This window comes from Xenopus laevis, chromosome 9_10S, assembly GCF_017654675.1.
Source record: "Xenopus laevis strain J_2021 chromosome 9_10S, Xenopus_laevis_v10.1, whole genome shotgun sequence".
Classification (NCBI taxonomy): Eukaryota; Metazoa; Chordata; class Amphibia; order Anura; family Pipidae; genus Xenopus; species Xenopus laevis.
The window spans coordinates 59242608-59267700 of record NC_054388.1 but is presented as its reverse complement, the minus strand read 5'-3'; the positions used below and the strand labels follow the sequence as shown (position 1 = coordinate 59267700).

The following is a 25093-nucleotide window of genomic DNA, read 5'->3' as shown; positions in this document are numbered from 1 at the left end:
CAAGTTTTTTTTATAATCGTGCCCCCAAATGTTTAAAAACTGTATGTAAAGCATTCAAAATACTGAACAGAAAAACATGTTAAAATAAACAAACAAAAAAGTCTGACCTGTAACATTGTGGGATAATTATATTAGAATATAGTGAAGGCTACAATACAAACATTTATATACGAGGGAACATCAGCTTGCCCGGAGCAGTGTTATGCTTGGCACACCATGAGAGATAGTGTTTTCCATTTTTACTCCACCCAAAAAGTCTATCAAAATACAACAGAAAAACACCATGTACCGTTACAGAGAAGCTATTGTGTTATCGTTCTTGGGCCTTTTGTTCAGCCTCTGATGTTCTATAATTACTTTGCCCTAAGCTAAAACACAGAGTTTCAGAAGTGTAATACAGGCTAATTTGGGAGCCAATCATAAATACATCTGCCAGTACTACCACAAGACAAGTGTGGATTTCAGAGAGAATCTTAATGGTGCATTGTTTGAGTTCCTTAATTATGAAGGAAATATGGCAATTTTACAGCTGTTTCAATGAAACTTTGTATTACCGCACACCTCCTTCCACTTTTTCTGCGTAGTGGTGCTGGTCCACCGTTGACCTTGCCAGGTCACCTTATTGCTTTGTAGTTTCGAAAAACGGTCCGCACACACCAATGTTGCAGTCGGGGATAGTACCCCTTTTATTAATGCCACCAACAATAAATATTCAACGTTTCGGGGGGACACAGCCTCCCTTCTTCAGGAATCCTGAAGAAGGGAGGCTGTGTCCCCCCGAAACGTTAAATATTCAACGTTTCGGGGGGACACAGCCTCCCTTCTTCAGGAATCCTGAAGAAGGGAGGCTGTGTCCCCCCGAAACGTTGAATATTTATTGTTGGTGGCATTAATAAAAGGGGTACTATCCCCGACTGCAACATTGGTGTGTGCGGACCGTTTTTCGAAACTACAAAGCAATTTTACAGCTGTACCAGCCATTGCTACCATATTGTAATGTACTTTATAACTCATAGACCAGACAGTTAATGAAGAAATTATAAAGTCCTCAACATATTGCGGAGGCCTCCCACACAACTAATATTTGTGCTACACCCAGGTCATCAGCCAAAAGTGCTCATGATTATGCCAATTTCCTTATTGGAAACAGATGCCTAAACTGAACTGCGATGTTTTATGTCACATTTCTTAATGTCAGTGCATAGTTCCTAGACTATCTATGGCAAAAATTAGAATTCACACCAAGGGCCAGATTTCAACTTTAAGGGTCAAGTGAATTCGAGGGAATTTTCGAAGTAAAAAAAATTTGAAATTCAAAGTAATTTTTTGGATACTTCGACCATCGAATATGATACAGGTATGGGACCTGTTATCCAGAATGCTCGGGACCTGGGGTTTTCCGGATAATGGATCTTTCCGTAATTTGGGTCTTCATGCCTTAAGTCTACTAGAAATTCATTTAAACATTAAATAAACCCAATAGGCTGGTTTTGCTTCCAATAAGGATTAATTATATCTTAGTTGGGATCAAGTACAAGGTACTGTTTTATTATTACAGAGAAAAAGGAAATCATTTTTAAAAATTTGCATTATTTGGATAAAATGGGGTCTATGGGAGACAGCCATTCCGTAATTCGGAGCTTTCTGGATATCGGGTTTCCGGATAAGGGATCCTATACCTGTACTACGAATACGAATTTACGTTGAATTCGATTTGAAGTAAAATAGTTTGAATATTCAATAATCGAAGTACTGTATCTTCAAAAAAACACCGACTTCAATACTTCGCCAAATTAAACCTGCCGAAGTGCTAAATTAGCCTATGGGGACCTTCTAGACCATTTTTCTAAGTCTTTACACATCGAAGTAAAATCGTTCAATCGTACACTAAAATCGTTCGAATAATTTAATCGTTTGGTCTGAACGATGTAATTGTTAGATCGAACGATTTAATCGTTCGATCGAATGGTTTTACTTAGATCGTTCGATGACCAAATTCGGTGAAAAATCCTTTGACTTCGATATTCGAAGTATTTTAATTCGATGGTCGAATTTCTAAGTATTTTTTACTTCGAAATTCGACCCTTGATAAATCTGCCCCCAAATGTACTATACGTCTTCACCAAGGTCTCAACTGCTTCTCACAATTAATAACATGCCTCATCAATTAAGTTTTTACAGGTTCTTTTATTGCCCCACAGATAAACACATTTCTAAATAAACTCAAACATTTAGAAATATGGGTACTGATTAATACGCAAGTAGTCCTTTGTTCCTTGGTATATTTGCATGTATGCTGCTTGCTTCTAACCAAGTTAATATATCTTTAATATATATTCTCCAATTACCCCACAGTGATCACAAAAACACCAGGACACCTGTATTTACAATTCAACAGGCATTGAAAAAACGTGTCAGACATCGGTCTTTACTACTACTGTTGGCTGCTCGGTGACACAATGTCCTCCATAAATTTAAATATTTATATCAAATTGAGATTTTAACTCAAGAAAAAGGATTTGGCTTTTTTTATTCATCATCCTGTAAGAAATAAAGTTGAGCTAGATGTGTAATGCAGTAGGTATTAGGGATATAAGAATAATTATTATATGTTGTTTTCCCATGTTGTTGGCAATTTCATTCAACCATGAAAATTATAATGCCTTAACTATGTTCAATCATTGGTGTTTTAAACACACACAGCCCAGAGCAAACTGCATATCAGTAAAAGCAGATTATTATGCATTAGACTATTTTACTGTAAGGCACAATTACAGAAAAAAAGATGAAACCATTCCCATGGGTGAGAAACCTGTCTCTTAGAATGTCGCTCCATCTCATTTTTTTTTGGAATACTATACATTATATATATTATATAAATAATAATTGGGACCAGAGGTAAATAATGGACGATGCTTTAAGGCTGCTAAAAACATTTAAACATTGATTTTTACTGCCACCAACAAAGATTTATATTAAATTAGTTACCATCAAGTATACAGTAATTAAAAATGCAGAAAAAAAGCAAATCAGCACAAACGTATAATGGGTTTCTGGATAAAAGATACCTGTATAAACACAGGGTTTCAAGCTGAATCATATTTTGTTTTGCTCGGTTTCAAGAAGGAACAAAATTCATTGCTTTTAACTCAATTACATTGCAAAGAAATTCTAAAAACTCTCTATAGAAAGTGGGAGGCCCAAGTGTCTGGCTTCATTAGGAAATGAATAGTGTTGATGCCAACTGACAGGTGCCCAAAGCCTTAACTGATTGTAATGAGCTCATTATTGTACAGTACACAATTAGGAATTCTAGCTCGTTATGATTTCGGAGGAGGTGTGAGACAGAATTAATGGAGTGCATTTATTTCGCTCGTTAAAGAGGAACTCAGTAACGGCTGATTTTAACTCTACAGCTCATTTTGTTTGAAGAAACACATAAAGGGACATCACTGGGAGATTGGTTTATAAAAATTTCAATACTACATTTTGAAAAAGCACGTGAAAAAAAATCCAAATACAAACTCAAATGGGTTAAGTGATATTGTATTTCCTAGCGATAAAAAAAGTCAACTGCAAACAAAAATTGCCTTCTTCCATTAATTTCAATCAGACTGTAAAAGCTCAACTGTTTTAATAAAAAAATACACAAATACATGTGTATTTTTAACGTGGCCTGTACACAAAGTTTTGGGCATGAAAGGGCTTCCATTGGACAATCTGAAACAGAAAAATGGGGTGGTAGTACCTCACCCCTCCAGCTGCAGTGGTAACAATATCCCATGCATGTGCTGAGTATTCCATGCAGCCACTTCTGGGTCTTCAAGTTTAAGTTACACATTTCCACCCAGGTCTGGACTGAGATTTAAAATAGGTCCTGACAATTCAGGTACACAAAGGCCCAAAGAGCCCACAGAGAGGCCCAAAGAGCTCCCCACCAGCCCAATAAATAGTGAATGTCTATGGCATCTTACAGCAGCCCTTCTGGCATTTGCCAGAACCCACAGATTGCCAGTCTGGGCCATTCCACCTTAGGAAAAAGTTGGCACAACCTCTAATTAATAATAACGTTGATCATATCTTCTTTAGAGGTGTCTGCTCCAGTAACTTCTACTTACCAACCTGAATGCCAAATAAGTGGTTCTTTCTATCTGCTCTGTTCATCAACATTCTATAAAAACGTATATATATGCTGATAAGCTTCATGGTATCAAGCTCTATGGAAAAAGAGTTGGGCACATTCAAAGAGCCTGCTATATCAAAGGCAAATCAGAAAATAAAGACGTATTAGATTGTGATATTGCACTCACAAGTTAATTCACCTCCCCTCCTGCTAACTCTGCATCTTTAATTGCAAAGTAAACATCCCACTTGTAGTTATGGGATTATCTATTCGCCTGTGTTAGATCTACAAAAAATAACCAGCAGGAAGAGGAGGCAAAGTTACCATTGCTCACTCAGCAGAACTGGGACAAGGTCGACATGGTTTCCTTATGCCAACAGCATCTCTCCCTCCCTCTCTCTCTCTCTCTCCCTCCCTCCCTCTCTCTCTCTCTCTCTCTCTCTCTCTCTCTCTCGCTACAAATGTTTGAGAGGGCAAAGTGAGTGGTACATACAGAATGAGTAATAATTCAAAAAACAGTATCCCAGAAGCCTCTAAATATAAAGTCAAAAGGTATCTTTATTCAATAGACATAGTATAAAAAATGGTACATACTGACCCTCCAAGAATCCACTCATTTGTACTATTTTTTTACTATGTCTATTGAATAAAGATACTTTTTGACTTTTATATTTAGAGGTTTCCGGGATACTGTTTTTTGAATAATTATTCTATAGTGACTTGGGAACTGTTGCAAGGTCCTCGAGCTCCTGTTGCCCTGTGCGGACTGACAAACTGGACTCTCCCTAAATTAAAAGTTAATTTTTATTTATCTATACAGAATAAGTAGCCCCAAATATATCCTGCCTAGACAGAAGGCAAGGTGAAACATGGTACCACCTCCAAAATGTAACCAAAACGTATTTATTATTATTTATATATTATATTATATATTATTTATATATAATTATTTATAATGCCAGGTAAGGACTCCATTTCATTTTGTTATAATATATATCATATGATGTTCTCTCTAATCAATATTTGGGATTCTGAGCTGCTAATGGCACGTTAAAATGATCTAATACTTTAATGTACAGCAATGAAATAGGCCTTTGGAACAAGTAAATTAAAAGCTGAAAGATAATTCCTAACCTTGAAAAAGTTTTACCTGTATTTCCATGGCCTCTCTTTTTATTGTTGGTATGTGTGAGTGCAACTTAGATACACTAGACACAAAATATTTCAGGGGCACTAACCGAGGTAGGTTTCCATACAGTTTTCCAGTATATAAAGGGAAAAAACCCTCTGCCATTCTCTTTGGAGAGAAGCCGGATACAATTGGGCAGATTTATGAGGCTACATTCTGGGTTTTTTTAACTACTAGGGCAGGGACTGATGTGAATGATGTTTGTGCAGAATCTGTCAGTGCTATATAAAAGCTTATAATAAAACGGATCTGTATGATGTTTCCACCCATTAAGCACTTAGGGGCAGATTTATCAAAGGTCGAGGTGAATTTTCGAATGAAAAAAATTCAGCTATTTTTTGTATACTTCGACTAGGGAATAGTCCAAATTCGTTTTGAATTTGAATTTATTAGAATATCAAAAATTTATCATGTACTGTCTCTTTAAAAATTCGACTTCCACCATTCACCATCTAAAACCTGCCGAATTGCTGTTTTAGCCTATGGGGCACCTCCTAGAATCAATTGGTGGACTTTGAGAAACCTACGTTTTTTTGGGGAAAAACTTTGAATCAAATTCAATCGAATGCGATATTCCTTCGCTTCGTAAGATCCAAATTCAGCCGAATACGGACCTATTCGATTGAAAACTGACCTATTCAACCAAAAAAATCCTTTGACTTAATTTCGGTTGGTCTTTTTGAATTTCGCAGTTTTTTCAATTCGAAATTCGACCCTTGATAAATATGCACCTTAAGGTGGCCATACACGGATAGATCCGCTCGTTTGGCGATGTCGCCAAACGAGCGGATCTCCCTCCGATATGCCCACCTTGAGGTGGGCAATATCGGGCTGATCCGATCGTGGGCCCTAGGGCCCAACGATCGGATCCTAGCGTTCGCCAAACGGGCGGTCGGATCGCGGGACCGCATCAACTAACAGATGCGGCCGCGATCCGACGGGATTTTTAATCCCATCCGATCGAGATCTGGCCGACTTTCGGCCAGATCTCGATCGGGGAAGCCCGTCGGGGGCCCCCATACACGGGCCAATAAGCTGCCGACACGGTCTGTCGGCAGCTTTTATCGGCCCGTGTATGGCCACCTTTAGTGTTAACTTACAAAAATATCAAACTGCTATATAGCACACATCTTTTGGGTCTGCTATAACCTGGCGATGATGGGGCTCTAGGGATTTCTGCCTTCCTGGCACTTTTTTTAGGGCCTATTAGTTTAATGTGCACCTGACACACACATGAAAAAGCCTTAGTTTCTCGCCGTACAACAGAACATACTAAAAACATAAAAGGCCCTGTATCATGCCGATTCATAGCCTACTAAGGGTTCTCTCTAAGATAATTATTCTGCATCACTATTATAAAGCCTCGTACCATGGGAGTCGTGGGAAAGATCCGCAGTTCGAGCCGCTGACAGCTGGGTAAGCCTCATTCGGTCATATCTTGATGTCCTTTGGACCCATAACAGCTTGGGCGAAGACTTCACAAGCGAGACTCAATTAAGGAAACATAATTAACAATCAAACACTATCAGTGTACAGATTCATCTTCTAACAGGGAAAGGACTGCCTGACGTTTTTTAATGATACCACGAGCGCATGATCTAAAAGCTGAGGCAAGGGATCCCTTTTACAGATCAATCCAGTCTGTGATTCTGACGAGATTTTTGTTTTGCCACCCTGTGGACATTTTATTTAAAGTAAAAGTGAAAGATGGACTTGCTAGAAAACACTTGATATATTTTGTATGCAACAGATAGGGTTTTCCTTAGAAATCAATCATTGTTTTCATTGACAGACAGCACAATATCATGAAGGGGATCTTCATGCAAATACACTTTTGTCGTAAAGAAAGAACAATATAATCCAAAGCAATTTACACTTATTACAAATTTTCAGAAGTTATAACTGCAATGGAAAGCTGTATTTGTTTATCCCTGTCTGTTCTTGGTCTCTCTTCTATGTTCTCGTCTAGGTAGAGTATGTCAAGAAAAAAATCAGACAGCTACCACTTTCTATCACTATTACATTTACAAATAAATAATTAAAAATGTGTAAACATACTGGAAAGTTGCTTAAAATTACATTTTCTTTTCATAATGCCAACAAACTTTTTTTTTTTAAATGGAGAGGCCTTTAATTACCAAAAAGCTAGCCTTATATTCAGTTCACTTTCTGGATACAAGACTGGCAGGCAAATAATGTTTCAATGACAGATGGAGAGCTGCAGGTTAGATCATGTGGCCCTTGCATTGGGCCCTATTACATCCTGGGGTCAGATATAGCAATTAGAAATGAGTTTCAATTCCTAATTAGATGTACAGAAAATAAAGGTAAATATTTCAGGCCTACAAATACAAATAATTTAAAAAAATAATAATGTGAGCAGGGGGAAGGTGGTTTCTTTTGGCTAATTGTTCAAATATTTTTTAAACTTTAAAATATTCAAAATATTTTTTTTTTTAATTTAAAATTCAATAGGAGTAAGGTGGAAATAAAACATACATTAAGTTGTTATATTCCAGGAAGCTATTACAAACAGCTACATGATAATATTTCGTTTTACAACATAAGAAAAAAGATGAAAAAAAAATATATTTAGAACAATGAAGCATAAGGTGCAGGCACTACAAAAAAGGCAAATAAAAGCATTTAAACAAGGTGTAACTGAAGCAGATTGCAAGCTCTACAGACAAGAACTTTCAGTGCTTAGCACCATTATGTTGAAATAATAGCAATAATCTTGTATACTTTCAAAATTCAGATTTTGTTCTATTATTACTTTATTGCAGTGTCAAATATTCTCAGTACAAATGTAGTAAAAACACATTCATTGTTTTACTTATTCTCAATAACAAATTATTCTCTATAAATGTAAACTCTGAACATTTGCAGTAGAAAAGCAAAGACAGGCACAGGCACAGATGTTATTAAAACGCAATAATTACAGGCAGAAAAATGAGTGGGGATCAGTTTATCTGAGCCGCTAATCTCTCCTTTCTTGCTTTGGGCAAATAGTTGAGCGCAGTAATGGACATACTTGTCATACTCACGTCAAATACTCCTAACCTTGTACTTGTCCCTTCAGTCATACACCTTCAATCTATGAAGCCGTTTTTTAACTACAGTTTGCTTGTTCCTCAGCTATAAATGTAATAACTTGACCTTTAATTTTGAATGTCTCAACAACAATATATAACTTGCCTAACTCCCAGAGGTAACAAGCATTCTAGACAGTGTATTTGTCTCACAGAAAATAGATCTAATTTCATATAACATCAAAGACCACTGTAAAAAAATATGTAACGTGAGCAGCTGTAATTGCAAAGCCTAAAGGAATTGGAACCAAAAGGCAAAGCAAGATGAGTGGTAGCCAGAATGAGAAATTAAAAAGAAAATAAATGAGAATATCCAAATCATGGCCTTCCAGGTTTGTCAAACTACATATCCCAGTAGCCTTAATATTCCCTTTATGTTTAATGGAAATGCTGTGAAGTTTTGTGTTACTTTAGATAACCGGTTTTCAATTCATTTTTTAACTTAAAAAAACGTTTACTTTCTTATCTTTATCATTTTACTAATTAATCAAGTTAAGAGCTGTAAATCTTGCAGTGGGGATTCAGATAGGATTCGTCCCCACAGTGACAGAATGCTCTGTTATACAGATAGCTAGAATATCAGCCATAAAGCAGGCCAAAACTGCTGCTTACAATGGATATAAGACAGGAGCTGTGTCACTGTGACAGAATGCTCTATTATAAAGATACCTAGAATCACTGCCATAAAGCAGGACAGGAATGCTGCTTCAAAATGTTTTTTTTCAAACAGCATCCATTACTACAGTGAGAATGGAAGGGCAACTATCCAAACCCTTACCCTTAGGGGGCAGATAATCCCTGCCAATTCCAACTGTAAGAAAAAGCAGACAAAGGTCAGCTAATGACTAATGCCACTTTGCAGGGGTAATTACATAGCTATATGTGGTAAACAAAACATTTTTCTGCATCAAGATACAATTGTTGTTCTTTAATAATTCCCTTTAATAGAGATGGTATGTGTCAACCCCTTTTAGTTTAATGCTTAGCATAACTACTAACCAGTCCTGCAGGAATCAAAGAGCATCTTCGCATCTATTTGCAGTGAGAAAAGGTGAGCTCCTTTAGATACAGGGAATTTACATGAATTAGGGATTCCTATTTTGCAGTATATTATTATTATAACATGCCAGTATATCTTGCAGTTTGAACTCTGATTATACTCTCTGAAAGTGCAATATTATTAATTATGGTCACTAAGTAACAATCAATTAAAGCTGATTGCAACATTTTAACAGGAAAACTTGCACGTTACACTGTGTTTTTCTTTCTGCAGAAAAGGAAGCAAAGTGCTAGAAAATAAGCTTTTCCGTGACTGACCAGCCAACAACATGATCACAAGGGGAAATATTCCATGTTTATAAGTAGATTTGAGGATTTTTGTTAGGGCAGAGCTTTTTGTGTGCAAGAGTGTTTCTTTTCTGCACATTTGCCTCTATACACAGGATTGGGAACTGCCAAATTCTTTACCTTAGCTTGCCCAGTATAGGAGTACAGCTCAGCTTGGGCAGAGAACATTCCTTGTAAGCGTATTTGCATTTATACACAAGGCTGCCATCAGAGGAGGACAGATGGGAGTCCTGTCAGGCAGGCCCAGAACTAGGGGTAGTCACAAGAGGCATATGACTAGTGAGCAATCACAGAGGGCACAATTTCCCCCCTCCCCTTTATGAAGATATTGGTTAAACCTCTGCTCTGCTGCCCTGAATCTCACCTTTAGGCAAGCTACTTTTGCTTACACATACAGCATATCCACTGTAAATCTCCAAAAAAACAAATGTGAAATTGTTACAAAGAATGCACATGAGATACAGAGCACAAAGCTCCACTCTCCAAGAGAACATCTTTTAGTCGACAGAATGAAAGTGTAAATAGATGAGTGCATTAGTCTATAGTTCTTTCCTTTAAAGCGTGACTTGCACATAACCAAATATCAGTAAGGAAACCACCATGTAATCCTCACTACGAGTATTGCAATGCCAAAGCTTAAAAAAATATTAAATAATGCATTTTACAAAAACTATATTCTGAATGTCCGGGGCAGTTACTTTCACTTTTTCTCTACACTGATTATATGAAGGTGCTATTAGCTCAAGTGTCTCTTCCTACTGGGCTCCTATTGTGTATATAATGTTATTCTAGGAAGCTAACAATGGCATGGTCTGGCAGTCAAGAGGGTGTGGTGTGGACAGTGCAGCATGGATGGAAACGGCACTGTTCATAACAGGAACAATACCCTGGGGTTTCTTATTGCCTATACAAAAATATGCCATGTAACTATGCCAGTGTAAGTATTCCCCTGTAATAAGCACAATTCTACTAGAGGGTACATTAAAGGGTAAAAGACCACAGGAGATTTCAATCAGATTTTGAGGGTCAGATTTTATCTGATCATGCCATGCAACACCAAGCAACACCATGCACCAGCACAAGTAGGATGCAACAAAATCTGATCCCTCTATAGCTAGACTGTAATGTCGGATCAGTGTAGCTTGCTTCTACACTCGATAGTCAATATATTTCAACAAGAAAATAAAAGTCTTTCCAACACCAAATCTTTATCTTGTTGCATGCACTGTCATATCCAACAGTCGTGTCAAGTCCGAGGGAAAATTTGACATGTAGTTTGCTCATCAGATTTTTGTATAAGTCCCATTATATTTGACCCAGGAGACTACATCTGACACCATCTTACAAAAGCACTTTTGGAATTTAGCCCCAAGTCTAGTCATTCTTAAACTTAGCTCTGTACTTGCTTGCCTTATGTTCTTCCCATTCAGAGTATATTTTCCTGAGATTTAATGGTAGCTTTGTTGGTTAGCTTTGTTGGAGATGTAATGGTTGAAGGGTATGTCAACCCTTCAATGGTAGCTTTGTTGGTTTCACAGTTGACTGTCAGAGAGGGTACGTGACCCACTTTAGAGAACAGGTAAGAGGGCAAACTCCTTACACAACCAGTGATTCATCCCTACTGAAAAGGCTTTGATGTTGCCTAATTAAGGGCCTTCCCAAAATGCCAGTAACTCTCGTGAAGCTAAAGGATAATTAAATGCTCTCTTAAGAGCTCAATGCTGCTTTTACAGTGATGGCACAGCAAGTATGCCTGCATTGTGAGACACAACAGATTATTATGGGATAGATTGGTTCTAAGCAGTGGAAAATGTCAATTTAGTTTCAAATGGAACATCCCAAGAGTTTAGATTTAGAAAGGAGGAACCAGCATCATCTATTATGAGGAGTACTTTGGGTTTGGGTTTTTTTCTGTCATTTGCATCTCCATACCTAAGGGTTCTTAGGTATGTAAACAATAAATCAACAATACACCTACATAATATACAAGTGCAGATTAAATAAACCCATCTGGATTGCTCTGCCACCAATATGGATTCATGCAGTTTTGTTACCATCAAGTACAAGGTACTGTTTTACTATTACAGAGAAAAAGGAAATCATTAAATACAATTAGAATTATTTAAAATGAACTCTATCGCAGATGCCTTCCAAAGCTTTCTAGATTTCAGTTTTCTGGATAAATGAACCTTGTGCCTGTATGGTTTTTTTTTCAGTATCTATCTATACATTATACACTTTAACGGGGTAAGTAATGTGAAGATACATTTTTATCTCTGTTTATATATCTAATGTACATATCTACTTTTACTAGCTAGTTTGTATATCAATATATATATCTATAGTAACTATCTACTTTACTTGTCTGTATGTCTAATGCGCATATATACTGTTCCTATCTGCCTGTATATCAGTCTACTGTATATTTCTAGTTTACCTAGCTAATCTAATTATGCCTCATTATCCTTAATGACAATTTATCCAGTGCCTGAAATACTAAACACATACACGTCGTTTTGCTCTACTCTCCAAACAAGCCTTGGCCGGCCCTGTCAGGTTCTCTAAGATCCACTGGCCGAGCAACTTAGAACAATAGGTAGGAAAGCACTGAACAGACAGAAGATATTTCTTTTAGATGCAGATTTATTGGGTTTCAGGGAAGGGTACTAAATGCAGCAGAACAATGACTTGTGCTTACCAATAAATGAAGGCTTTTGCAATTTAAATGCTGCTGCATAGTGGCTGGGTAGGCAGGGTAGCAGTTAGAGAGAAAAGGGGGCCCAAGGCAATGAATGAGACTGGGATCCTCATCAAGAGCTGCACTGTAATTTAAACCAACATTTGACTCCTCATATGCAATGTCACATGGGGCTGTTTCAGAACCCCCCAAAGCATCTAAAACAGCCCCAATTGCCTAACACTGAAATTCACTGCAAGCCCTCATTAATTCACATTGCATTCAGTTGATTATTGGCAGAAATCTTTAACCAAGACAAAGGTAAATCATTTATGGAACTATAAATGAATGAATATCTCAGCGCTTCTCATGGGTGGCACTTTCCAATCATGTGGAACAGCAAAGAATCAGTGGCTACAATGCCATGGGACCTGGTTTATACTACACTGTTTCAGGTGTCAGAAACAGCACAGAAGAGAATATAAACAGCCAGGTAGATACTGCCGTCAGCAATTACATTTACATATAACTTGTCATTTATGTGTTTCGGAAAGTCGCTAGCAATACTAATTCTTTCATTTTTCAAGGGGGGGGGTGAAGATCGGCTTTATAGGAATCAACATAAGAAAACTATATATCCTAAAAAGAGGGGCCAAGTATGCTGAAAATGCTGAATTACTTTATGTGCCTTACTAAAAAGTGGTAAAGCAGTATTGCCCAACATTTCATGGCTCATTTAAAAATGCAGCATTGTGTGCAATTTTCAAATTCAATTTGCCATTTCCCCCCAGAAATCCAGCATCTTTTCAGCCAAGAGGTTTTATGCATCTGCTCCATACAATTGAATTCACGTGTTTTGGCAAATTAGGTAAAAACTGCACCACTTTTCGTGCTACTGCTCACTGTTATATTAGAATAATGGCTTTTTCTGTGGGCCCTTGGGCATGTTTCATCAGCACAGACTGGTCGGGAACATTGTCCCGTAGCACAACTATAAATTAAATACGTGCGAGGAGCATGTTGGGCCCAAGTCCCCTTTATGAATGGTATCAGCATGTGCAATATTGCACTTACAAGCACACAAATGAGGTTGTTTGTAGTTTAGTAACTATTTAGACAATATCATCAAAAGAAGTCTGTTGAGGACCAAATATCATGGAAGGCTGCACCTAATTAGCTGGTTATTAGTCTGACAGTTGTGCATTAACCACATCTTCAGTTAGCCAGCCCCTTCTGTCCCAGCTGGGTGGGGTTCTATGCACCACTATTTAAATTCTATTTAAAGGCCATTTACTTTAGAAACAACTGATTTTAGCTTTTTATGGATAGCCCCACAAATTTCCATTTGTTTTCTAAGTTCTATAATTTATACATACATACAGCGGACCCTTCATTATAGCAAGTGTGACTAACGAGTGTGTGAAGACAGGAGCTCACTTTACGACTGCTCATTAGTATTTGAATGCACTTTGCACTGGGCAAATTCATTTAATCGCTAATAAGCAGGTTCCATGATTGCTTTGGCACACCTTTCATTACTAACTGATAAAGGGAACCAATTGGCTTTATGAATAGCCAGGGGTATTTACTCCCCATACATATTGAAATGACTCTTTAAATAGGCTAAACATGTAATTAGGCCAACATGATTCCAGGTAGAATTGTTAGTTGTCAGCTGGACTCTTCAAACACTGTTTGAACTGCTAAACAAACACAATCAGTGGGCACATTAAAGGACAATCAGTGGGCACTTTAAAGCAACATCAGAAAATGAAGGTGCTTCATATGCATTAAAATGTACTTGGCCTTTATTCCCCATTTTCAAGAGTTTGGATCTTTAATGTCCTATTGAGTATAAACACCTTTATACCTTGGGGTGGTTGGCATACAAGGCTTTGTATGGCAAATGACTTATAAACCAATTAGAATATATCTAGTATAGGTAAATCTAGTCACATTTCTGCATAAACAAAAGTTAAAACACATATAGAGCAAGCCACATTATTTGGAAGCGGCTTTTACAGACAAAAAAACACACAGGACTCCTGTCATTGACATGAATGGAAACTGCTTTCCAATTGGTTTCTATTCATGTCATTGACAAGAGGCACAGACGGGTACTGTACTATGTGTAAAATTCCCCTTTAATTGTGGCACTGTTTGGGCTCTTTGAAAAAGCAATGGCCATGGAAAGCCAGTCTTGGCTTCAGGTATGGCCAGCTATAATTGCTTGCCTGGTGGCTTACCTGTACCTGTGATTAAACCATATACTAAGAATTCCTTAACAACCACAGAAACCTACTAGACTAGATCTAGTGCAATTAAATTATTCCCAGTCCAACGTACTGTATTGGGTATAAATCCAGCTGTTTACTGAACCAGACCTTAAAGGAACAGTAACACCAAAAATTGAAAATCTCAGGGGCAGATTTATCATAGTGTCAGATAAGAACTCACCACAGAAAACTCACTTTCTATTCATTTTTATGCAATTTTTTGAACCGTATTTATCAAAAGGTGAACTCCATTGATAAATAAGATTCTAATAATCCCATACATAGAAAAGAAATTGAGTGAGTTTTCTGAGGCGAGTTCTAATGTCACAATTTGATAAATATGCCCCTTAAAGTAATGAAACTATAATACACAGTTGTACTGCACTGGTAAACCTGGTGTAGTTGCTTCATAAACTCTACTATAGTTTATATAAACAAGCTGCTAGTCATGGTGGCAGACATCTGAAAAGGGAGAAAAGGCACAGGATACACAGCAGATAACAGATAACCCCTGTAGCATACAAAGGGATTCTCCGGAACTCTTCTGTTATCTACTGTGTATCCTGTGCTTGAATGGCTGCCCCATGGCTACACAGCAGCTTGTTTATATAAACTATAGTACAGTTTCTGAAGCAAACACACCAGTTTTACCAGTGCAGGGCAACAGTACATTATATTGTCAAGATTTTAAAACACTTTCATTTTTGGTGTTACTGTTCCTTTAAGATCAAGGCTTCATACAAAAATAACCTTTGTTAGTTGGGTAAATACCAGCACCCCAAACAGCCTTCACCAGGATATCAGTTGTCCATGCTTAGTTGAAGGTTGCCTTTAAGCAGTGCAACATACCAATCTGAGCCTGCTCTTTAACCCAATTACTTCTCTACAGGCCTTATCCTGCATGCATTGCCAATGGAAAGAGGCTGAGTGGTCATTGTTGAAAAGTTCAGCCATACTGTAAAACCGTAGGGCAGTTTTGTAAGAAGTAAGAAAACACTAATCCAATTTCATTTCATGAATGTAAATAGCCCTAATTAAACCCAATCAATGAAAAGAACACTGTTGCCTTGAGCCATAGCAATGATGTACCACATCAGGAAAACTGCCTGGGATCATTCGATTTCTTTGAGCTTGAATGTGCAACTGACCCAGACATGTCTCACAGGTGAAGCCCAAGAGCAGCCAAAAAGTATGTGCAATGTAGCCCCTCATAAATCACTTACGCAGCACTGAGCTCTAGCCCTTTATTTACAAGCAAAAACGACATCTTGAGGTATGTGAACAATTTCGCCGATCAGGTTTTGTTATCTAAGCAATCTGTCAGTGAGTGTAATAAAAATCAGTTTCACAATTTTATCAATATAATTGATTTTTCAATAGAATATAGAAGCTACTTGTAATATATTGTAATTATACATCATATTAATATATTTTATATCATAGTAATACTATCCTTTTTTATATATTATTATTACATAATATTACATACAGAGATGCCCCCTTGCTCCTGAACTTACTGAGCTTACTGTAGTTTTCTGAATGGAAGCTTATACTGGACATTAGTGACTGAATGTTAATTGTTTATAACAGATAAGCCCAGTAATAAATATACAATTTATCGTTCACATGTGGTTTGCTACTTTGGTTTGGTTCAGCCACATGCAAAAATACTAATTTATTGCAACCCTAACAGAGTAAGACTGGCCTTCTAGGAGCTGAGGCCCTACTCAGTCCCTTCAGTTCTTTATTATAAACAAGAAGTAATTTTACTACTCGTTGTGACAGTGGGCCCCAGGGTCTGTGTAGGTCGTAGGAGGTCCAGTCTGACCCTGAACCCTATATATATATATCCACTACAGTAAAATACAATGCCATGAGTGTGACTCTAAAGGGCCTTTCGATATATTTTGAATTAAGAGGTTGTATTTATTCTTTTTGTAGACATTTCACCGACTCATGTAGCACAAGGGACATTAGGCACAAAATGCAAGTAACTACTTAAATAGGCACAAATTATATTATAAGGCAGGGGTGTCCAAAGGTAGATCGGGATCTACCAGTAGACCTTTAGTCGGTGATCTCAAGACACTGACAACTAACAACTTGACTAAGTTACCCTTCTGTTTTATTATTTTCATTCAGATATTTATTCTGTTAAGGTTACATAAGGAATAGGTTTTTTTTAAAATATAGTCATATAAATTCTATATTATGGATGTAGATGATAATGGGACAACATCACAAAAAGTAGACCCCACATTAGTAAAGTATGGGCGCTCCTGTTATAAGGTACACAAACGGACACAGGTATATTTTAAATTCACCCCTGTAAGGTACTGAGGGCAAAGGCATGTTTCTAAAAAAAAAAATAGGGAGAGACTTTAATTCCACGCATCTATCGTCTCCTATTCACTTTCTCAACGCACACCTCAAAACACACTTGAGACGTCCCGGGGCTGAAAAGCAATAAAAAAACTGCCCTTTTCACCGCTATAAACAATGTCTTACACATGATGATATGAGGGCTCAGTTGTAAATTAAAAACTTTCTATTGTCAGTCAACTGTAGCATTGTGAGTGCAAGAAATGACACATTTTTTAAAACCAAGATTGATGGGGTTGTAAGCTAACTGCATGACAAATAGGGGCATGTTTATTAAAGCACAAGGTGTCAATGCACAACATTATTTAAAAGAGTAGAAAATTGAAGCCATTGAAGCATGAAAAGCTTCTATATTCTATTCTATATTCTATTCTAATATTCTATAAATATAATATTTTGGGGTTGAAAAATGTAAGATAAGGTTATACATGTTTTCGTTTAGAAATTGCATACATAAAATATTCCATGCTAAAAATAAATATATACATTTTGCTAAATTTTTATATAAAAAAATATATAAAATAAAAAGTCTTTGGGAATTTTATCTGAAATATTGAATATTAAGGGGCCGATTCACTAACTTCGAGTGAAGGATTCGAAGTTTTTTTTGGGCTACTTCGACCATCGAATGGGCTACTACGACCTTCGACTACGACTTCGAATCGAAGGATTCGAAGTAAAAATCGTTCGACTATTCGACCATTCGATAGTCGAAGTACTGTCTCTTTAAAAAAAACTTCGACCCCCTAGTTCGCCATCTAAAAGCTACCGAAGTCAATGTCGATATTCGAAGTCGAAGGATTTTAATTCCTAGTCGAATATCGAGGGTTAATTAAATCGGCCCCTAAGTGTTAACAAAAATGTTGCTTTATTTACTGAAAATATATATTAATACATCCAACACACTATGGGGCAAATTCACTAAGATGCGAAGTTGCGCCAGGCGCAACTTCGCCGCACTTCGCCAGGCGTAGTTTCGCCAGCGGTTCGCAAATTCACTAAAATCAGAAGTTGCGCACAGGGGTAGCGTAAGGTTGCGGAGTTGCGCTAGCGTTGTTTCGCTATATAAAGCGAAGTTGCGCTAGCGAAGGCTAATTTGCATACGGCGCGAAATTCAAATTTCAATGGAGGAACACGTATCTGCACTACAAATGCCTAGAAAACCTTTGCCCTACACATGTGCCCACTGTCTGGGTAAGTTGCCATGAGTCAGGAAATGTAGGGGGGAGGAAGGGGAGCCCCAAAAAATTTTCGATCTTTTTCAGCCTATCACCCGTCATGTAGAAAACACGCCATCGTTTTTTTGGGACTTTAGAAAAAATTTTGACTTTTTTTGAAACAATCCCTATCTACTCTATTGCGCTTCGCCAGGTCTGAGGTGGCGAAGGAAGTCTAGCGTAAAAGGTAGCGTTCAGTACACTGCGCAAGTTAGTGAATTTGCGTAGTTTCGTCGCTAGCGAAGATTCGCCTGGCGTAAGGTTGCGAAGTAACACTAGCGAAACTACGCCAGCGTTCGTTAGTGAATTTGCGCAGAAGTGAAAATGGCCAACGCTAGCGAATTAACGCTAGCGTTCGGCGCTTCGCGCTTTAGTGAATTTGCCCCTATGTGAGTTTATATGAGCTGTATCTGTGAAATATTCTATATTACAAATATTTTTTAAAATATGCTTAGTTTGTGGTAAAAACATATAAAAATGTGTATATTTTATTTACTTTTATTTACTTAGGTGTTGAATATGTGAAATATTCCATATCAAATACATTTACATTTTTGTTAATTTTTTTGATGGAAATTTTTTTCTTACAATTTGTCACCTCCAAGCTGGAAAATTACAATATTTTTAGGAGACATTCCTTTTTTAAAAAATGTAATTTCTATTGAAAGCCAACGATAAGGTATGATTAGGGAAGGCTTTCTGTGTATCACTTTATCATTAATTTATGTGCAATATGAATACACTTTGGACAGTTTGCCTCTTGTGCTCGCCCATGCAAGAACATAATAACAGGCCAAAAAATAAAAACACTTTGGTCTGCAATGTAATTCACACAGGCGTTGAGATTTGAGCTTGAACTCTAATATTACTTTATATACAAGTAATATTCCTAATTAGAGTGTTCCGTCTCCAAATTGCAACTTCATCCAGAGGAAAGAGGAATTCCAGAACAAAGAAATGATGGCAAATATCTCAGGCCTGGGTCAGAGCTTGTTAGGAAGGCAAACCAACATGGGGGATGGAAATAAAACACTATCTATGTGCTTGTGCGAATATCTTCCCCTTTGCCGTGGCAGGCGAGATAACATGATAGGTATTAGAGACAGAGCCACACACAGCATGTAGGAAGTTGATACTTTCTTTGATAGAAATTCTTTCATGCACTAAACCAAGCATATTTAATGCCTTGCATGAAAGAAAAACAATCAATTCCTCTCCGTCATAACCCTGTGGTCTGTACAATGACGGCAACTAAAATAACACTTCAGATTCATAGGCTTCTGTTTATCTTCATGTACAGTCTTTTGTACTGGCATCAATTGTATGGTGTCGCTCAGCGGAATTATTTTAACTGGATTAACAGTTGATGTTGAGACATGTTATTAGAGGAAAAGGTCCCTACCTGGGTTGTGAATGGGTTCCAACATATAGGGGCAGATTTACTAAGGGTCGAATTTCGAAGTTAAAAAAACTTCAAAATTCAATCCTCGCAATTTAACCCTCGCATTGAAATCCCTCGACTTCGAATATAGCTTTAATTTGGCAAAGTATGAAAGCGAAGTTTTTTTTAAAGAGACAATACTTCGATTAACGAATAGTCAAAACGATTTTTACTTCGAATCGTTCAAATCGAAGTCGAATGGTCGAATATAGCCTATACGATGGTCGAAGTACCCAAAAATGTACTTTGAAATTCGAACCATCACTCGAGCTTAGTAAATCTGCCCCATAGTGTGGGCACGCAAAGCAGCTGTTGGGGAATAGTAGGTATAAGCAGAAGTGTATGTGCCTAACAAAATCATCATCCTGCCACTGCTAGGACCTATTGAGGCCCACCCCGGGTGTAGTTGCACCCCCTACGCCAGTGGGTATAAGATGATAACAACAGGAAAGATGGTATAAGTATGTCAATACAGGACAGTAATAATTTATATAAGTGTTTTCCAACTTGCATATCTTCAGTTGCTATTAAGGTAAACTACCAGCTCCCCATGACAGCCAATGGTAGGTGTTGAAGTATAAGTCAGCAGTCCAACTTTACAAAAATAAAGATCTAACTCACACTACTCAGCAGCTGAAAGGTATAGCAGGTAAAGTAGGGAGAGATGGTGTTGATAGTAGCCGTGGTATAATAGTTTCTGGACTGTGACTGTTAGAAAGCAGGTATAGTAGGGAGAGACAGTGCCTATAGTAGCAGTGGGGATAATAGCCTCTGGGAAGGGACTGTGGCTGTGGGATAGCAGGTATAGTAGGGAGAGATGATGCCTATAGTAGCAGTGGGATAATAGTCTCTGGGAAAGAACTGTGGCTGTGGGATAGCAGGTATAGTAGGGAGAGATGGTGCTTATAGAAGCAGTGTGATAATAGTCTCTGGGAAGGGACTGGGGCTGTGGGATAGCAGGTATAGTAGAGAGAGATAGTGCCTACAGTAGCAGTAGAGATAACAGAATATGTGAAGGAACTGTGGCTGTTGGATAGTAGGTATAGTAGGGAGAGATGGTTCCTATAGTAGCAGTGGGGATAATAATCTGTGGGAATGGACTGTGGTTGTTGGATAGCAGGTATAGTAGGGAGAGATGATGCCTATAGAAACTGTAGGGATAGTAGACTTTGGGAAGGGACTGTAGCTGTGGAATAGCAGGAATAGTAGGGAGAGATGGTGACTATAGTAGTAGTGGGGATAATAGTCTCTGGGAAGGGACAGTGGCTGTGGGATAGCAGGTATAGTAGGGATAGATGGTAACTATAGTAGCAGCAGGGATAATAGTCATTGGGAAGGGACTGTGGCTGTGTAATAGCTGGCATAGTAGGGAGAGTTGGTTCCCTGAATAAAGTACATTTTGTCATAGTCCTCACTTCCAGTAAAGTTGGTAAAACAGGTGGATGGCATTGGTTATGAAGATTACTAATGGGTTACTTGATATCACTTTACTGCAATCAAAAAAGTAACAGCACAGCAACATTTAATACCATAGTATTTTCTGTTGGTGGCACGTTTCATGTAAATAAGACCTTGTGTGATCTGGGGATTTAAAACCATGGTCAGTGGTAATTTACTAACAGGAGAGTCGCTGGCAGCAACCAATCAGCAATTGAATTTGATTCAAATAATTAACAAAAAATATCTGCTCATTTGCACATTATTACTGCATTGATGCAAGGCTACACTTAAGTAATTGGGGAACATGTTTCAGATAATTTGAAACATCATTATATCTTCATTAATATTATAATTGAATTTAATATTATAATTTAATTAGAATTTTAGTCATTGTCGATTTGACCTAGGACAATATTAAAGGCTTATCAAGTTTAATCTAAGGGGTCCAGTGTCGGACTGGGACACCAGGGGCCCACCCAAAAACCTTTGACTAGGGGCCCACTAATTAATCTTAGACCAGGGGCCCACTCTGACACTGAAGGGGTCCTCACAAATACATGGCTATAATAATTGATGGCTGACAATATGAAAGAAGTCAGAGAGCTGTGATTATGAACTTGTCCAAGACAACCAGTGAGGGTAAAAATCAGCCCTGTGACACTCACTCTGGAGATGATGAAGGAGCCATGAACATGGCCTGGTTCAGAGAAAGCAGACAGGATCACACCCTGAGCTTCTAATTTATATTAAATGAGTGGAACTGTGTCAATAGTTTTTTCATGTCAACTTGCTAGAAATAACTCCAAACCTAACAACACACCCTGTTGGTCAGCAAACACCCTTGGCACTAGCACCGGTATATCCTGTAGGGGTAAAATCCTGTAATAAATTGTATCAACCTGGAAAGACAGAAAACCGACATCGGATCTGTAAACAGAACCAATATTTGGTCACTTGTGCCTGGAATGTATATATGCAATAAGATTCTTTTGTGCTACATCTTTGTAGCTAAATAAAGCAACTGCTTACAAGTCAGTGTCACACTGGGCCGTACTAGAACAACCTACCCCGCCCCAGCAGCCGCAGGGTCTGCTCCCTCTATAGTTTCACTCTTTGGAGGGGGGGATAATCTTAACAGAGCGAAATACAGCATACATATACATTTTAAAAACAATGCACTGACTTTGAGACCAGCCCTGCCATGCAAATAATTCTTTGTGCAGACAAATTTTCTGCAGTCAACATAAACGGTGGAATGCATTGTGTTGAGTTTTGGAGAAATATATATATATTTCCATATATTTGTCCCAAAAAGTGTATGGATACATAAAAAAAATATCGTGGAAATGCAAAGAGTTCTACTGTTATCATTAACCATTACATTTGGATCTAGGAGGGGTGTGTGCTTGCTTAAAACTGAACCCAAAAACTGTAAATGGGCCTCTTGCTTAGTGAATGTGAGCAGCCTGATCATGTAGGATATTGGTTTCAAAGTACTTTTTATGAACACCCAACAAATGCGATTCTTCCTTACTTCCTTCCAGTGCAACATGAGAACACACAGCACAGAGGGACATTCCAGTAACAGGTGCATATAGCCACACAGCACACAACTCCTTATTAAACTCCACTGACTAATTGCCCTTACCCTAATCATTCATATGCTGCGCCAGCACTCAGCTCCATTTTGTGCAGGAACCATTGCAACAAACCAGGTTGGCAGCATTAGACAGCACATCTATACTTTTTATAAGTAAGGCGCTTGTGTGTGTTTTATAGATATAGATAGATAGATAGATAGATAGATAGATAGATAGATAGATAGATAGATAGATAGATAGATAGATAGTTAGATAGATAGATAGATAGATAGATAGATAGATAGATAGATAGATAGATAGATAGATAGATAGATATTAGCAATTCATATCCTATGATTGTGTGGGTCCCCACAATCCCCTTTAATAAAGTAAAACTTAATTTAAAAAACAGGAGCACTTAAGGTGACATATAACCAAAAAACGTATACCCAAGGCTCGAGTTTTGGGCTGAAATGTCAATATTTTTTCCATTTATGAAAGATCTGTGTGTATAAACATCTGTATAAACAATCCAAAGAAAAGTGACACTGCTGTTTTAATACCAGGTGTTAAGAACTTAGCCCACTGCTACAAGCTCCTCACAAAAAAAGCAAAAAAGCCCATGTATTTTATTGATAAACCATGTAGAAAAAATACAAAACAACTTTCAGAGCTGCACTCCATTATCAAGTTATATATATAATATACAAAAGCCATGAATATCCTGTAAATTATCCTATATCCTTAAATGACTTTTAGTGATGTCATCAGTTATAAAAACAAAGCTTAGTGATGTTATATTTTGCAAAATTGGACAGGGGCTTGATTTGTATTTATATAAATATATAAGATATGTATAGGCTGTGACATTATTTCCTAGGAATGGATTTAGTAGTCGGGGGAACCTATCCTATCCATTCACTCCTATTCCTACTATACCTTTTCCTTTACTGTTCTTTTTCGTTGTTTTTATTGCATTTACTTTAACATTGGGCATAGTGCATCCAACACTGGTTGACAAGATACATATTATTGGAAGCAAATCATTTGTACACTTTGCACTAACAAGTTGTTTTTTGAATAATACATTTTGAGTAAAAAAAGAAAACATGAAGGCTTATCACTTATTATCCCAATTCATTCCACACTGATCTAGTTTTGCCATTTAGTAGGAACACTGAAAAGCTTCAGGCAGGTATTTTTACAGGAATCATATAAATCCAGTCTATTCATGACAATAATTAAGGTGTTTCTAGCAAAGCCTAAAAGAATAGAATAGAAATTGAATGAAAGCGGCAGTATTTGTAGGAAATAAAAGCTGTATGATATGATGCAAGGGTGTAATAATGATGATATTACAGTGATACAGTGTTACTAGTTTTATTATACAGAAGGCTGCAGAAGTAACTAAGTAACAACTTTAGAGTAAGTAAACTCCTGGGCCCAGAGGTAGGGGGTGGGTGTAGGAGAGATCATGGGGTGGCAGGCTGTGTAACCATATTTTATAGCGATTTTTAGCAGCAGGAGAGAGAAATGCGACAGAGCTGCAGAGAGGAATTCTGTCTGACAAAGACGCGCTTCTATCCCTATTGCTCTTTGTCGGGAGCTGCAACAAGTGATGTGGCGCAAGGTAAGTGTATTCTGTACCCCAGCGCCTCTCACAGAAGCCTAGTGTTGTTAGGTGTAAGGAAAGAGAAAGTACTTACTGTATAGGAGAGGATCCCTAGACTTCCCTGTACTTCCCCAGCTCCCAAAGGCAGGGCTGTCAGCCAGATCTCAGGCTCCAGTAGTCCATACACTAAGCAGGGCACTCACCCTGGACACCCATGGGCTCCTTGTATTCCCAGTCCTGCAGTAAAGTGTCCAGCTTGCCTCCCCCCACCCCAAACCCCCTGATATTGTCCGAGTGGAAGCGCAGCCAGCCAGACACATAGAGCCCCTGCCTCTGCATACATTAACTCGCTCGCTGCTCCCTCAGCCCCGGGCAACCAATCAGAGAAAAGCGGGCGTCGGCATTCCTATTGGTTCTAGCACAATGCCCAGCTACCCTCCTATCAGAGCAACTACAGAATAAGAGAAGTGTGTGTTTGTTTCTATAGTGTGTGCGTGTGTGTAGGACATGCTGTGTGATATTATCAGTAAGGTAAGACACTAGCTTGCTGGGGTATGTGAGGTACAAGGGAAATAGTTACTGCATTTGTATTCGTTGTCGTGCCCCCAGTTATTCCAATGAAAGTTGCTTCTATATTATAGAAGGTTCTATTCTCAGCAACGTTGCAATTGCTCTCCATTTTTTTCTGAATTCTTCTGCCAGCTTTCAATTGGAGGT

At 38.0% G+C, this 25093-nt stretch overlaps 1 protein-coding gene across 2 annotated transcripts in view; it reads right to left on the bottom strand.

Annotated features, from left to right (window-relative positions):
- Positions 1-24697, bottom strand: part of lypd6.S (LY6/PLAUR domain containing 6 S homeolog) — a 34219-nt gene extending 9522 nt beyond the window's left edge. Inside the window, exons 1-2 of one of the 2 annotated variants that reach the window (XM_018238774.2) lie at positions 24471-24697; positions 6682-6801 (exon numbers count right to left, since the gene is read on the bottom strand). The gene's annotated coding sequence lies outside the window, so the exon portion shown is untranslated. The remainder of the gene's footprint in view (positions 1-6681; positions 6802-24470) is intronic. The other variant, XM_018238773.2, reaches the window with a different exon arrangement.
- Positions 24698-25093: the final 396 nt, after the last annotated feature.